Source organism: Schistocerca serialis, chromosome 8 (genome assembly GCF_023864345.2).
Source record: "Schistocerca serialis cubense isolate TAMUIC-IGC-003099 chromosome 8, iqSchSeri2.2, whole genome shotgun sequence".
Taxonomy (NCBI): Eukaryota; Metazoa; Arthropoda; class Insecta; order Orthoptera; family Acrididae; genus Schistocerca; species Schistocerca serialis.
Genome location: NC_064645.1, coordinates 257,715,666 through 257,732,500, shown reverse-complemented (window position 1 = coordinate 257,732,500; position 16,835 = coordinate 257,715,666). Strand labels below are relative to the sequence as shown.

Below are 16,835 nucleotides of genomic sequence, written 5' to 3'. Positions count from 1 at the left end.
GGAGACGATTCGGGAATTCAAATGCGAATGTCTGGTGGAAAGGCGGGGTTCTTTGCGGGAAACACTATTAAGAAGCTTTGGGATACCGGCTTTTGACGCTGACTGCCGAACGATTCCGCTCACGCCAACATACATCGCGCATACGGGCCACAAAGATAAGATACTAGAAATTAGGGCTCATAAGGAGACAATATAAAAATGCAGTAAATGAAGCAGGCAAAAAGGAATACAAACGTTTCCAAAATGAGATCGTCTGGAAGTGCAAAATGGCTAAGCAGGGATGGCTAGAGGAGAAATGTAAAGATGTAGAGGCGTATATCACTAGGGGGGTACGATGGATACTGCCTACAGGAAAAATTAAAAAATTAAAGAGACCTTAGGAGTAAAGAGAACCACTTGCATGAATATCAAGAGCTAAGATGGGAAAGCAGAAAGTTGGAAGGGGTATATAGAGGGTCTGTACAAGGACGATGTACTCGAGGGCAATATTATGGAAATGTAGGAGGACGTATGTGAAGATGAAATGGGAGATAAGATACTACGTGAAGAATTTGACAGGGCACTGAAACACCTGAGTCGAAACAAGGCCCCGGGATTAGACAACATTCCATTAGAACTACTGACGGCCTTGGGAGAGCCAGTCCTGACAAAACTCTACCATCTGGTGAGCAAGATGTATGAGACAGGCGAAATACCCTCGGACTTCAAGAAGAATATAATAATTCCAATCCCAAAGAAAGCAGGTGTTGACAGATGTGAAAATTACCCAACTATCAGTTAATAAGCCACGGCTGCAAAATACTAACACGAATTCTTTACAGACGAATGGAAAAACTGGTAGAAGCCAAACTCGGGGAAGATCAGTTTGGATTCCGTAGAAATGTTGGAACACGTGAGGCAATAGTGACCCTACGACTTATCTTGGAAGAAAGATGAAGGAAAGGCAAACCTCCGTTTCTAGCATTTGTAGACTTAGAGAAAGCTTTTGACTATGTTGACTGGAGTACTCTCTTTCAAATTCTGAAGGTGGCAGGGGTAAAATACAGGGAGCGAAAGGCTATTTACAATTTGTACAGAAACCAGGTGGGAGTTATAAGAGTCGAGGGACATGAAAGGGCCGCGCAGGATTAGCCGAGCGGTCTAGGGCGCTGCAGTCGTGGACTATGCGACTGGTCCCGGCGGAGGTTCGAGTCCTCCCTCGGGCACGGGTGTGTGTGTTTGTCCCTAGGATAATTTAGGTTAAGTAGTGTGTAAGCTTAGGGACTGATAACCTTAGCAGTTAAGTCCCATAAGATTTCACACACATCTGAACATCTGACATGAAAGGGAAGCAGTGGTTGGGAAGGGAGTGAGATAGGGTTGTCGCCTATCACCGATGTTATTCAATCTGTATATTGAGCAAGCACTAAAGGAAACAAAAGAAAAATTCGGAGTAGGAATTAAAATCCATGGAAAAGAAATAAAAAAAATTGAGGTTCGTACAATAACCCTGGGTTCGGTGTTGGGCTGTGGTGGGGTGAGTGGACTGCTGTGGCCTGTTGTGGGGTTGTGAACCACTGAGGACTACGGCGGGGACGAAGCTTCTCCGTCGTTTCTAGGTCCCAGTTCAATACAATACGATACAATACAATACAAGTCGTTACGGTTACCGTCGGCTACATCTGACAACCCGAACTAAGGATCACAGTATTGTGCACCAATCACACCGTAACTTCTTTACACCTGCTTCTACCATCCGAGCAGAAGTAATGGATATGTGGATATGGTGTCGGTTCTTTCGGACACGTCCGAAAGAGCAGACACCATTGCTGACCTGCTGCCTTCTAGACGAAATTTGAATTATATATTAAGACCTTCAGCTGCTGACAGGCGTTGATAAATCAACGGGGACTGGTGAAAATGTGTGCCCCGACTCGAACCCGGGATCTCCTGCTTACATGGCAGACGCTCTATCCATTTGATCCACCGAGGCCACAGAGGATAGTGCGACGGCATGAACTATCACGCGACATATCCGAAAGAACAGACACCATATCCATATAAGTATATAATTCTGGCAATACCGGCCATGACCTTCCTCTTCTGTGTCGATGCACACATATTACCCGAACTCTTACGGGACTTGGTAAGAATGTCTTCCACCAGTAATGAGTGTGTTGAGTAGGGACACTACGAATATAGTGTGTGGACATACAAGGTGAGAATGTGGGTCTCGCGGGAAGCATGCGCGAGATATTCTCTGCAGTCGCACTATCCTCTGTGCCCTCGGTGGCTCAGATGGATAGAGCGTCTGCCATGTAAGCAGGAGATCCCGGGTTCGAGTCCCGGTCGGGGCAAATATTTTCACCTGTCCCCGTTGACATATCAACGCCTAGCAGCAGCTGAACGTATTAATACATAATTCTAAGTAGTAATGGACTCCCTTCAATATTCTGTGTCATCCCGCACCGTGAGTCGCAGAGTAGCAGCAGCTTGCCTAGAGAATTACCGTCCGATGCCAGGCTACCGTTAACTCCACAACCCAGACGAGTGTGTTTGGATCACATTGTGCTCAGTGACGAATCGTTGGTGAATTTGACGGCGACCTGGGGAACAGTTCCATTGTTCTGGAGGGGCACAGTTATATTGCTCCCGGTTTTATGGTGTGGGAATCCACAGGGTATGACTACAGGTGACGGCTGCTAGTGATTGAGCGAACTCCGATGACTGAACGATATGTTACTGACAGCCTGCGACTTCATGTGTTACCTCACATGCGACAGTATTGTTGTGCCGGTTTTCAACTAGGCAATGCACTTCCATACATGCCATTGTCTATGAACTGTGTGCACGTTGAGGTACTTTCGTGTCCAGCTGGGTTCACAGGACCTGCCCCAAGGGAACATGTATATGACGTAAAATCCTTACCAGTGCCAATGTTCGCGATGTCGAGGACCAGGTAACAAAATTTGTTGGGCCAGCTTGCCTGAGGAGAGGATGCAAAGGCTTCCTAACCGAATCGATACTTGCATCGAGGCTAGAGGGACGCATCATACTGAAAAGTGGACTGATGCTATTAAGTCCTTTGTAGATTTTACTAGAATCTGTATTCACATAAATTCCAAGTTTCTACCAATTATGAATAATACAGAAATGGGAGTGTTATATAAGTACATTTGCAAGACATTTACCTAACCATAGTATTAGACATAAATTTAAGTGATATTAAGTTATATACACTAGTTCTGTTGAAGATCCACAGATTGGGATTTTCATGTATAATTAGAAGCACTAATTCGCGAGAACTTCTGACCAGCTCCAGAGAACCTATAGTAAGGAAAATAAGTCACAGTACATCCCAACAGCATAAAGTGTCAGCCGCAATAGATCTGCCTTGTGGCGCTAAATATAATCCATAATGTAATTTTTTCAGGCGGCTCCCATCCCTCACTTCTCACGTTTCCAATGTTTATAATACAGTAAATCAAGTAAAGCTTGTAGCTCGTGGTCGTGCGGTAGCGTTCTCGCTTCCCACGCCCGGGTTCCCGGGTTCGATTCCCGGCGGGGTCAGGGATTTTCTCTGCCTCGTGATGACTGGGTGTTGTGTGCTGTCCTTAGGTTAGTTAGGTTTAAGTAGTTCTAAGTTCTAGGGGACTGATGACCACAGCAGTTAAGTCCCATAGTGTTCAGAGCCATTTGAGCCAAGTAAAGCTTTTCTCAACCGAATCTGCTTAGAACACAGCAGGGCTTTACATGGCTTGCTCCTATTGGAAATAGTATGAACATATCTTCCTTCGATCTCTGAACCGTCACCTGGTATCAACAATTTAATATGAACTCTGAAGCGCAGTGCAACTTGGGTCTTTCGCGTAACAAATCATTGAGGGAGATAAAAGATAACAGGTTTCTTTTTAATTTCCTGACAGTCTCTTACATACCACAGAGACTTGAATAAAGGCACGATGGAACGAAAACCTACACTAGTCTTACAAAATTAAAGGGAGACACAATGCCGCAGTGGTACCCAATCTCCCAAACGCCCTTCCTACCAAAATTGTAGTGACAATGGCACGCCTCCAGTTCAATCACGGGAGATTGCGGCAACACCTCTACCACTTCAACATGATGCTATCTTCTCGGCAATTCACTATGAACGAACATTTGAACACTTAACCAGATAAGACAAAAAAAGTGTGTAAACTCCTGTGAGATTTTGTAGCGAAAGCGCAAATAATAACATAGGAAAATTATTTGTGATGTGAACAAACCTTTTATATTAATGATGGTATTTTCTTTGTCTTAGATCACAGACTCAATTTCAGCTTAAACTGATATGTTGATATAAACGCACTTTCGTCGCATGTTTCCTTTTGAAGGTTCAAAACTATTCAAATGTGTGAGAAATCTTATGGGACTTAACTGCTAAGGTCATCAGTCCCTAAGCTTACACACTACTTAACCTAATTTATCCTAAGTACAAACACACACACACACACCCATGCCCGAGGGAGGACTGGAACCTCCGCCGGGACCAGACGCACAGCACAGGACTGCAGCGCCTAGACCGCTCGGCAATCCGGTGCGGATTTCGAGGTTCCAGTCTGTTACACATTTAGGCTAAATGTTAAAAAAAATCATTTTGAGGTAGGCTACATGGACTATGTCCAAAAGTCATTAACAAATTAAAAAAATATTGACGATTAGGAAAACAGTTGTAAGATTACCCACTGGATGTGTTTGAAAGTATTATTTTAAGTTATGTCCACGGTCAGTAAAATTACATTATAAGAGAGTCAGGATGACAAAGGGAGCGATAATCGAATGTAAGGAAGAAACTGTTCACAGAAATAGTTAATAATGTGGATAAATGTGCTATGACGCGGCAGTGTAAGACACTTCACTGCTTTTCCCGCACATGTTGGATTTCAAGACCACTGAAGAAACACAAAAAAATGATTCTATATCGGCCTCCGTGCAATGTTTTTAAAAGATGCCAAAATAAACGAGTCATGTGTTAAAAACCAGCAATTTTTACGAAAAAAGTAGTTCCGAAATTGTGAGATTTGTTTATTTAGATTATACGTGGATATAATGCACTGTGATTGTGCCTAGTTCAATGATCTATTTTTTGCTGGATGCTCAGGGAGCGATAGCTGTTCTACTTTCGCGGATACTAGAATGTAACCCGTTGTTGAGTTCTCTCACGCTCTCACGCTCACTCTGACATTGTGGTACTGCTACAACTACCAAATCCTCAGCTAATTTTGTTGAGATGCGTTTAGTTGGAGAGATCACAGTACAATGCGATCATCAACATTTTAAATTTTGAGATGGAAGATGACACTTGTTTCTGAATGGCAGGAGCTCACGTTGCGTAAAGTTGCAAGATACGAAAGATATTCGTTGAACGATTCTGTTTAAAAAGACGCCATCTGAGTTTTCCGGACAATCATAGCCTTGCGATCGGACATGAAACCATAACAGACTTTTTACACGCTGTCGGCTGCTTGATTCCCACTAAGACGAAGTTAACCACCAAAATTTTGATATTACATTCATATATCAAATGGCTCAAATTCAAGTGGTTCAAATGGCTCTGAGCACTATGGGACTTAACAGCTGAGGTCATGTCCCAGAGAACTTAGAACTACTTAAACCTAACTAACCTAAGGACATCACACACATCCATGCCCGAGGCAGGATTCGAACCTGGGACCGTAGCAGTCGCGCGGTTCCAGACTGAAGTGCCTAGAACCGCTCGGCCACTCAGGCCGGCTTCATATTTCACACTGCAAGACAATATCTAAGAATGCCGAGTCCCTCTCACTTCGATATTTTAATTTCAGTCAGAGGCGAGAAGCCCAATTCGCACAAATAATGTGATTGAAAATGTATTGCACTTGTTTGTAGCAGAGGTGTAGTGCGACACGGAACGTTGAAAAGCCGCATATTTAGGAGCCGCGATTTTATTAAGTTCGCGGCTTTTCACCACGATTTTCGGAGGACATGGCAAAGACTCTGCAAGAGTGGCTTCGCGATGAATGAGACAATGGTCGGTTCATAAGGCAGGATTTACTCTGTGTACTTTACCCACGAATCCTTTCACTTGCCCTGTCCTAGAAACGACTTCCGTCTGTACATACACTAACGCAATCCTCCCACGTTAATTCAGTACAGACCAAATATTCATTAGTTGCATGAAGTATTTCTGCACTGGTTGCTCGTTCGAATACTTCTTTGGAAAAGAAAATGAAATTACTTGCAGTTACATTCCCATCAAGATACCTTACGTAGGAAAGAAGTTCTGCGTGACCACTACTATCAGTGAACTCGTCGTCCTCAAGTGAGAACTTACGACTTCTCTTTATTTTCTCCTTCAAAAGTCTTCAGTGTCACCGGACATGTCACTAATCCGGCAGCTGAACGTTTCAACAGAGACGGGAGCTTCCGAAATTTCAGTAGCAGCTTCTGAACCAAGAGCTATTTTTACTATTTTCTTACACGCGAGCATTAATAATGTTTCTGCTATTTTTTGTGTTTTTTTCGCTTTTACGATAAGTTTGGCTACCTTATAGCTAACTTCCGGTATTTTGCGAAACACATGCTGATGTAGTCATGAACTTCACTTTTTTTTATTTTGTTCCAACAATCGACGGAAATCAGTAACATCTCCACTTAAAAAGCGAGGAATGTTTTGTTGACAAACGTAATTAAAAAAAATGATGGCAAAATGAATGTCACTATATCGCCTTTGAATTACTTTCTGCTTCTGTTTTTCGGGCTAGAAGGTTTGCCCTTCAGAACGGATCATTCCTTACAATAAACTTATATATATCTGAGAAAAAATAGTTTAATAACACAGTAACAGGAAATACTGGTACAGTTGGTTCAAATGCCTCTGAGCACTATGGTAGTTAACTTCTGAGGCCATCAGTCCCCTAGAACTTAGAACTACTTCAACCTAACCTAAGGACATCCATGTCCGAGGCAGGATTCGAACCTGTGACCGTAGCGATCGCGCGATTCCAGACTGTAGCGCCTAGAACCGCTCGGCCACCCCGGCCGGCAAAACTGATCAAACAGACATTTTTACTTAAGCTAGTCTAACAGACGCTGTGTAGTGCGGAGTGGATATTGCCAATCAAGTACAAGTAGTGTCACACGGCTGTTTCCACATGTGCGCGTCCACAGTAGAGCTGTTGTTAAAATATAGATTCATCGATAATCTCACCAAAGAATATTGATATCTATGGGCAATATTTTCTCACCCGAAATATCGATATGAAGACGACAGTATCAAGTGCCGATATTTTTAATTTATATTGTATTTTTTTCACAGTATTCGGTAAATATTTGAAGTTATTCCTTTGAAATTGTAGTAGAACTTAATTTTTCTTTCATTGTATGAAGGAGTCTTACTACTTTTTACCTTTCATCACGTCAAACCTTTCTCTTTGACGGTGTGAATCAAGAATATGTGGCACAAAGGAAGAAGTCCGATTGCACTGGGCGGTGGCGTTGTGAATGGAATAACAATATTTCCGATGTGAAGAAATAGCACACCAGTTGCATGAAGAAAATTATAATTTAACGCAACTAGTGTGCTACTTCTTCGCATTGGTATTCTTCAAAAACAGTTGCTGAAAATGATGAACAAAAATCTAAATGACGAGACTGGTCTTTAAGGTGGGTGAAGTAGTGTCAGGGAAATGCTGACGTAGTCGGCGCTACCAGCAGAAACTGCAATTTTGACACCGCAATTGCTAGGTCACTGTCGTTGCCAGAAATTAAGAAAAGGGAAGTCGACATGAAGTGTTCCCGACAAATCCGATATGTGACGAAAGAGAACAACGGACCCATCGGGCACATCTTATTGTGACACTTACATGCAGTTGCTATTGTTAGGAAAGTGGTTATCGCCAAGTACTTTGTTTTTCTTGCAATTCTTGCTCTAAGTGGAGTAGGCAGGCTACTAGCTTGTTGATGTTCAGAATATCTTACAATAAGTCAATACTTAAATACATAGCCTAAAAACGGCAGTATATATACACTGTGCAGCCGATGTTTCTATGCTCCAGAACCTCGATATTTTTTCTGTCGATATATCGATACGTTTCGATATGTTGTCGCCGGCAAATTTGATTAAATAACGATGAATTGGATACGCGATATTTTTTAAAATATCAACACTTCTAGCCCAGGGCCACAGAGCAGGGTTCAAAACAGTCTTACAAATAAATATGCTTAATGTACTAGGGTAAGTCAATTATTATCCACAAAGCAGTTATAAAATTTTACTGTAATCATCATCTTTCGACAGTCTTCTTGCGTTTCAACGCACTTGCTCCATCATTGTACAAGCTTCCTGGTGCCATCTTAAAAGAAGGTTCTAGGTTGAGCTGCGAGCCAGGAATGCACCACTTCTTTAACTGCTTCGTCTGAAGCAAATCGACGGCCCCTTAATGCCTGTTTGAGTGGACCAAAAAAGTGATAGTCAGAAGGGCCAAGATCGGGTCAATATGGAGGATGATCCAGTACTTTAAATTTGACTGAGTTTCTGGAGCGTTTCAGCATTGTGGGCAGCAGTATGCGGACGGGCATTATCGTGCAACAACACAACACCTTTCGACAGAAATCCACGGCGTTTGCTTCGAATTGCCGGCTTTAGCCTGTCAGTAGGCTCTCACTGTAACGTACACTGTTTATTGTTGTGCCCCTTCTCCCATAATGTTCCAGTACTGGATCTTGTGCGTCCCAGAAAACCGTAAGCTTCAGTTTTCCGTTTTCCTGCGGGCGGTTGGGTCTTGAACTTTTTTTTGCACGTCGTATTTGGATGTTTCCATTCCATACTCTGCCGTTTACTCACCGGCTCATAATGATGGATCCATGTTTCGTTACCACTTATGATCCTATCTAAGAAGTTGTCCCCTTCGTTACCATAACGATCCAAATTTTTTTTTTTTTTTTTTACGGTCGTCCGGCTCCTTCGTCGTGTGTAACAGTTGTGCGACCATTTCGGAATTTTTCAATCTATTCGTAGACACTCCGTTGTGGCAAAACACTGTTCCCGTACTGCACCGAAAATCTCCTTGAATTTCGGCCCCTGATACGCCTTCCGGCCACGAAAAACGAATCACTGAACGTTGCTCTCATTTGGTGCAAATAGACAGCGGAGTAGCCATGATTAACAGCACGGCAGCGATAACGAAATTAACCTAGCAGCTTGAAAATTGCATAGATATAACAACAAATAAAGCATGCGTCATCAACGTAAAACGACAGTAATACCAAATTAAACAAAAAAATAACTAAATTGCGGATAATAATTGACTTACCCTCGTACGAATGTGTAGCTACAGTAACCAAAGTAAGAAACATGGTATGCAAAATGCAAATTCTCTGTAAAGTGTTTTTAGCTCAGAGATTGACTATAAACAACATTTCTAGATCCCAAACAGTTTCTACATGCTGGACGCAGCTGTTTCGCGTGTCTGCAACACGAATTTGTAAACGGTCTGTGGCCACACCTCTTCATACATTTATAGACTACTGCTGTTTTCGCCAACAGCCATTTGCGCTTCGCAGTTGAAAGCTGTGGAAAATGCTCACAAATGTCATGGATTTCCTTCAGCTGATTTGACTATATGAGTGTCCCAGTAGTAAAGAGTAAACGCATTAAAACTGTATGCATGGTGCAGCATGTTTTCATGTTTCTCAGTGCTTAGAACGTCATATTATGTGTCGTACATTGAAATATTTGTGTAGTTAACGTTCAGCTTCATATGCAGACACTGCGAAGTATGTTCCAACTAGAGTTAGTAGTAAACAGCATGAATAATGTGGCAGTTTTTCACACATCTCAGTGTTTATGACGTAATTTCTTTTGCTCTATGTCTCACACAATGATATACAGAGGCATTGTGGACACTGTCTACGAAACACGTTAAGAGTAGAGGATTAGCAAAGAATTAATGTAAACGTCCAGCACAATACGGCACTTTTTCACGTATCTCAATGTTCATGACGTCATATTTCCTGAACTGTGTGTGGGACCATGATATAATTTTGCAGGTGCATTTATCGGCTTATATGGATACCGCCTACGAAATTTATTGCAAGTAGAGTGTGTAGCACAGAAGAAACTAACTTAAACGTCATTCATGATACGGCAGTTTTTCACACGCCTCATTGTGTATGACGTCATATCTCGTGAACTATGATTGGTAGGCGGTTCTCACCCCCACAACGATTGTTGCCTGACGGTAAGGGTTATATGTAGTTTGGTTCAAATCTGTCCAGTGGTATAGGTGGACATTTGGAACATATACATACTTTTTTATAATATGTATGGATTCAGAAATTATTATGGAGAAACTAAACAATTTTGTGCATTACATAGGCTATGTGTGATGTGATGATTTTGAAAAAATCCTTTAAAAGACAATTACAAAATTGTAAACATATGTTTCCGTTTGTTCCTCGCAGTCAGTTTTAACTGAAAACCTGTAAATGGCAACGGGACGAATTTAGAGATTTTTTCCGACATTTACGGATCATAACCAAAATGGCAGGGAACTTATAATACGGATTGTTTCCTCATCATGAATCTGCGAAGTTCATAGCCTCTGCCTGTGACACTGACCTTCGGCAAGGGATTTCCCTACTGACAATCGATGGAAGACTTTTCAACTTTTTGTTTGCGATTGCTAAGCATAGCGGAAATAATATAGAGAAATAAGATACGTTACTGGCCACAGAACCGGAGCAGGATTTGGGTCGAGCACTCCTCAGACAAGAGTACAGACGTACTATATTGCCATCTTGCATCACAAAAATACAGGGTTGCGCGCGAAGAACTGGGCCCGAGTAGCTCACCAATTACGCACGAAGTGTTGCCGCCACGAACAGATACAACAACCACATTAGCTTATTTATTATTTCTTTATTATCTAATTATTACATGTTTAGCATGTGTGATCGTGCATACGTATCATAAGCTCGGCTGGTATTTTACATTGTATAGAAACAAGCTACTGTCTTTACGTTGCTTGAAACACTTTTGGACTCTGAAGCCATCCTGCATCACGACAATAAAATGTATTCGTTGAGGCATGCTTCCAACTGAGTTTTCCAGTAGATAACAAAATATTACACGTAACTATGTGTTTCCAGTTACATATTGGTAGGGGGTTTCTTGAATTACTTCAGTTTCTGACTTTGTATCAATTGTAGAAACGTCCAGTGTAAGTTGTAACGCTGTAAAAACGATGTTAAAAACCTAGAAATATAATTTAGCTGTAACATTGTTAATTACTGTACAAGAAAGTTGGAGGAATCTAAGGATGTAGCAACTGTCACTTAAGTACATAACTACAAACGACTGGAAAGTTTTGTTCCAATAAATGCTTCAGAGCGTTACGCAAATCCAAGGGCGAGATGAACGTACAACCTTCATGAAACTGAGAGGTTGTTTCGGTCAAATGTGTGTGTGCCTCTTGACAGCTTTGCTGATGCCGCACGCACAACACCAGATATTCATGACAGGCTATCTGTCATAACTGACTACGAGAAAAAAAGGAAAACATAACATTTTCATAATTTTGCAACTAAAATACATTTTTTTTCAAAATCGCCACATCAAAAACAGCCTACATAATACTGAGTGTTACGATTGTACAAAACAGTTCATTTTTTCCACGATTATTTTTGAATCATTAAACATAACGAACTCGCCTCCACGGCCGAGGACGCGCACGGGGTGGAAATATCCATGTGATGCCGTTGCCATTCGAGTGGCAATACCCTCTGTCATTGCAGTGGTACACTCGAGAATAGTTAACTGAAAGATGAGTTAAGTATAAAAAATGGTTCAAATGGCTCTGAGCACTGTGGGACTTAACATCTTAGGACATCAGTCCCGTAGAACTTAGAACTTTAAACCTAATTAACCTAAGGACATCACACACATCCATGCCCGAGGCAGGATTCGAACCTGCGACCGTAGTGGTCCCGAGGCTCCGGACTGCAGCGCCCAGAACCGCACGGCCACCGTCAGTTAAGTATAACAACTATTTGATTTTTTATAAGTGGTGGTGGTGGTGGTTAGTGTTTAACGTCCCGTCGACAACGAGGTCATTAGAGACGCAGCGCAAGCTCGGGTTAGGGAAGGATTGGGAAGGAAATCGGCCGTGCCCTTTCAAGGGAACCATCTCGGCATTCGCCTGAAACGATTTAGGGAAATCACGGAAAACCTAAATCAGGATGGCCGGAGACGGGATTGAACCGTCGTCCTCCCGAATGCGAGTCCAGTGTGCTAACCACTGCGCCACCTCGCTCGGTTTTTATAAGTATAACAATATTTAGTAAATGAATTACATTTAATTTCTATGAAAATGTTATAGTTATCAGTATGTATGAAGTAATTAAAAATTAACAAGCACCTTCTTAGTTAAAGTCGATAGAATTAAATTACATTTAATTTCTTTAAAAACCTAAAAATTCGTTCATGTTTAAAGTCGAAATCCCTTTCTTACAATAATACGTAAATGTTCGCATCGCACTGGTGTGGGATGTACTCACTTTGCAGAACACTGGCCTAAGCCTTATGCCTTGTAATGGATATGTGAAGACTTGCTGAAATGTAATGGATTCGAATTTTTAATGTGAAAGCTCTTAAAGATTTTTAAATAAAACGAACGTTATTAACATTCTACATCTTTATTCTTCATGTCTACAAATGCCTCAAAATTATCACTTTGGCGACGAAGACATTTCTCCCAACGAGGGAAAAGTTTGTTGATATGGTTACTGTAAAATGTTGGAGAGACCGCTGAGTGAGTCACATAATCTCTGTTTGTACCGCTTCATCACTATCAAAGTGAAGTCCTCAAAGGTGTTCTTTAAGTCTTGGAAACAGATGAAAAATAAGTAGGGCCAAATCGGGACTGTATGGAGGATGATCGACTACAGTGAACCCAAGGTGTAGGACTGTTACAGATATTCCAGAGTTCGTGTGGTGCTGTGGCATTGTCATGCTGAAAGAGACGGTGCTGAATGTGGGGGCGATGTCTTCCAATAAGAAACTCGACTACAGTTTCACGCACCAACTTACTTAAGTGTCACACCGCTATATTAGAACCAATAATTCGGAGCCCTCCAGCAGTAGAGGGCTGCAAATATGTAGACATTAAGAATAAAGACTTAGAATGTTAATAATGTTTGCTTTGTTAAAGCTTTTATGAGTCATCACATAAAAAACTTTCAGAGGCATTACTTTTTAGCGCTCGTATAATCATCTATCGTAAGCATTTCGAGTATCAAGATTCTTGGACGAAAAGCGACAATTCCTATACTAAATCATGCTGATTTAGCACAGTTGATGCTGAGTACTTACAGTACTTTTACACGACGCAAGGAAGTAGTCTTCAAACAGTAACTTACCTCAGGACCTGTACTCTAACGCTACTCTCGATCCATTATGCGGTAATTATTCTGTACATACAGTATTTTAATGAAGGTCTTGTGAATCACTACTTTCTTAAACTAGAACGTTAGTGTCAGCTACCTCTGTGACATAGTTCGCCAACCGCCATTAAAAATAAATTCATTAAATATTTTTGGAGAATGGCGTTTAAATATTACAAAACTACTCCAGTAAAATTTCAAAAATCTTTGTTTACTTCATAAAGCGTGGTGGAAAGGCTCGCTTATTTAGTAATACGGTTACTTACTAAAAATTATTATACGAATCCATGTTCCTTAACAACTTAATGTCTATTCGTCCACTGTCGATTATTCCAGACTTTTTATATTGAGTTTAAATTATTCTTGGGGACTTTTTTATTTGCCAACTACAGCCTATAGCCCTTAAACGTCGATGTACCCGTAAAATAATTTATCAAAATATGGCGCTTCGGTATGTTAAACACTAACTCCACTGTAATTGTAAAATTAATGCAGGTGAGGTCAAGGACACCCTTCGGTTATAGTGTGTAGAAGTTTGTGGGCGGTATAAATTAAGATATTGAACAGAATTTGGCATACAATGGCAATCTGGAGGATGATTATGATGTACATAGTTTCTGTTTGATTGTCTTGACCGCAAAGTTTTTTAAAAAATGAACTTCCTTTTAACTGAACGTCATGCATGCATGAACGACCTCTAGGATCACTTTGCATCCTATATACAGCTGGTTGAAGCATGCATGGAAGTTTTGATGATGTTTCGATTTGTTGGGCGCTCAACGGCGTGGTCATTAGCGCTCATACAAAGTCCCAACGTTTCCCACAGTCCAATTTATTTACTCAGTCCAATTTAGCCACTGTCACGAATGATGATGATGATGATCATCATGATGAAATGATAAGCACAACACAAACACCCAGTTTCCAGGCAGAGAAAATTCCCACCCCAGCCGTGAATCGAACCCGGGATCCTGTGATCCAGAGGCAGGAAAGCTAGCATGGTAGTTTTGACTTGTCTTATATTCAAATCCCACGACTTGTTGCACTGCAGCAGAATGTGAGATATATCGAGGTTTTGTTATACCTACTGTCATCTGTTCTTAATCTCTTATGTGGGTTACAATAGATTTTTGTTTATAACGGATTTGATGGTGAAATACTGTTGATGAAGGTGGATTTGATAGTAATTTGATTTATTTAATTTAACTGATATTGACTCTGAGGTGTGTACTCATTGCCCGTCGCTCTCATTATTGATTATTTTAAGGTAGCTTCAATTTAGATAAGTCGTAACATAATGTAGGGGCTACTAACTTTTTTTCCCTTTCTATTATAGATTCTGAAGATAGCTATTGCATAGCCGGTACTGGTAATTTTATTCAAAAAGCTTTGTGATCAAGAAAATCGAATAAAAATTATTAACTAAGATAAATGCGATCAATTTACTGTGAAAAAATCGAATAGCTCACTGCAGTCTCTAAATACTATTTACTTTTCTTTTGATGATATCGTGTGGTTTTGTAGTTACCAGCTGCAGTAAATGTAGATGCGAGACTGCTCACATTACTATAAAATTCAGTCCTTTGTAATGACAACAGTTGTTTTAATATTTTTAGGCGGCTGGCAATGTAACATACTGCTGTTGACCGAACGAAATCGTGGACCACTGTTTATACATATTTGACGTGGAAATACTGGATCTACTAACATTCATTAGCTTCGTCAAGTCACAACAAAGCTGTCACCTTTCAACGTAACTGTGACCTCAGGCTATGCTCCAGATGAGTATGTCGCAACTACTAAGATTTCTTTATTTCACATTCATTACTTCTCTCGTAGACACATCCAATCTTCAGTGTTCAAATGCCGATTTTAAACCGGAGTGGTAGTAAACGACTACATATTGTTCCAGCAACTGTTTGTCCTGGGTAAGCGGCTAAATATTAATTATATACAAAGTTCAATAGTTACCTAACACATCCTGAGCATTATGTATACTCTTCACTACAAAACTACTCTATCGTCGAACTCAGTTTCACCGGAAGCGAACGTGTCTACTATAATGTTGCGCCAGCGATAAAAGCACGTGAGTAGTGAGTAGCTCTCTGAGTCAGACAATGCGTTTACTCACCACTACCAGTCCAGTCGGTGCGAAGTTCACAGCCACTGCTCCGTCACGAAGCAGCTGATTCTGCCCGCTTATCAACTACGGTAGCACGTACAGTACTTTCACACGCGTAGCAACACAACACGGCACAACACACGACGCCTCCCCAGCTGCAGCAACCAAACTGCCTGTCTAGTCTATTCGAATGCGTCAGAGCGTGCGCACAGATGGCCGCCAAAGCCGCACATGCGCCCTGCAACCCGCGCCGTTAAAGGGGAGCACTCGGTCCACGCATTCAGAGCTCCACTTAAAGGGCATCTGCGGGGGGAGGAAGCGACCTTGGGAAGGGACGGCGGCGGGGTCAGCCTGCCCGAGGGTCTTCCTTTTGTCGAGGCCGTCCTCGGAAGAACCTGCGCGTTATAGCACGTGGATGCTGCATTCCAGTTACGTGAGAGAGAGCAAACGTGGCGCTTCATATGCTAATACAGGAAGGCGCACGTTAAACTGGCCCCGAATACACACTTGTCCCCAATTACGCACGAATTGTTGCCCGCCACTAGCATACAACAACAAGCAGGTAATCATGTACTAAATACATAATAAGGACATAACAAATAAGCTAATGCAAAGGTTTATATTTTCTGAATTGTTCGTGTCTTTTACATTACATTACAAGGGCGATGTACTCGAAGACAATATTATGGAAATGGAAGAGGATGTAAATGAAGATGAAATGGGAGATTTGATACTGCCTGAAGAGTTTGACAGAGCACTGAAAGACCTGAGTCGAAACAAGGCCCCCGGAGTAGACAACATTCCATTAGAACTACTGACCGCCTTGGGAGAGCCAGTCCTGACAAAACTCTACCATCTGGTGAGCAAGATGTATGAGACAGGCGAAATACCCTCAGACTTCAAGAAAAATATAATAATTCCAATCCCAAAGAAAGCAGGTGTTGACAGATGTGAAAATTACCGAACTATCAGTTTAAGAAGTCACAGATGTAAAATACTAACTCGAATTCTTTACAGACGAATGAAAAAACTGATAGAATCCGACCTCGGAGAAGATCAGTTTGGATTCCGTAGAAATGTTGGAACACGTAAGGCAATAGTGACCCTACGACTTATCTTGGAAGAGAGATTAAGGAAAGGCAAACCTACGTTTCTAGCATTTGTTGACTAAGAGAAAGCTTTTGACAATGTTGATTGGAATACTCTCTTTCAAATTCTGCAGGTGGCAGGGGTTAAATACAGGGAGCGAAAGGCTATTTACAATTTGTAC

General features: G+C 41.4%; 1 protein-coding gene and 1 non-coding gene across 3 annotated transcripts in view; one reads left to right on the top strand and one right to left on the bottom strand.

The window, feature by feature from the left end:
• LOC126416060 (ATP-binding cassette sub-family G member 1-like) overlaps positions 1-15,735 on the bottom strand; it is an 884,121-nt gene extending 868,386 nt beyond the window's left edge. For both annotated transcript variants that reach the window (XM_050083536.1, XM_050083535.1), the window contains exon 1: positions 15,575-15,735. The gene's annotated coding sequence lies outside the window, so the exon portion shown is untranslated. The remainder of the gene's footprint in view (positions 1-15,574) is intronic.
• Trnat-ugu (transfer RNA threonine (anticodon UGU)) lies at positions 2,262-2,336 on the top strand. The gene has a single exon. It is a non-coding gene; the product is annotated as a tRNA-Thr (tRNA).
• Positions 15,736-16,835: the final 1,100 nt, after the last annotated feature.